This window comes from Penaeus monodon, chromosome 27 (assembly GCF_015228065.2).
Source record: "Penaeus monodon isolate SGIC_2016 chromosome 27, NSTDA_Pmon_1, whole genome shotgun sequence".
Taxonomy (NCBI): domain Eukaryota; kingdom Metazoa; phylum Arthropoda; class Malacostraca; order Decapoda; family Penaeidae; genus Penaeus; species Penaeus monodon.
The window spans coordinates 31,404,840-31,405,469 of NC_051412.1; positions in this window are offsets into that span (position 1 = coordinate 31,404,840).

Consider the following 630-nt stretch of genomic DNA (forward strand, 5'->3'; position numbering starts at 1 on the left):
CACAAATTTACCTCAGTATTGCATCGCCTCCGTAGATCCAACCCCATCGTGTTTACGTGTGCATGTTTTTTAAGAAATGTATCTTTTTCGTATTCACCAAATGAAATCCATCTCAATCATCACGGTTAATCAAAAAGTTCGGCCTTCTCTTTTTTCTATTCCCATCTCAAACGCGAAACTCAAGGTCCAAACCCCACGGACCCTTTGCCTTAGGCTGAAAATCCTTTCGAGTTCGTTGAACACGTGAGAACCGGTCTGCCTGCTTCCCAGAGGTCCTGTGAGAAAGTGCCACAGAGGGAGATAGGGCCTCTGTGTCAATATTCTGTGGTGCTTCCCCGGGCCGGCGCCAGTGTATCTGCTAATCTGTAAATGTAGACAAGACCTGTACGGGAGGAAGAGCTTTGATTTCGCCGCCATGCTCGAGCGTGTGCAGTGGCAGCTTCTGATGTGTCGCTGCTCTCCGTGTCACTGTTACTGGTAATGATGTAAGGACAGCCGTGTCTCCAGCCACTAGAACTGCGGTACAAGGTAGACTTATAGTAGATATTACCCCTCGAACAAATTAACTTTTTTCTATTATTCAAATAAAAAAAAATCTCTTATTCGCATGCAGATTATTTTTACCAGATG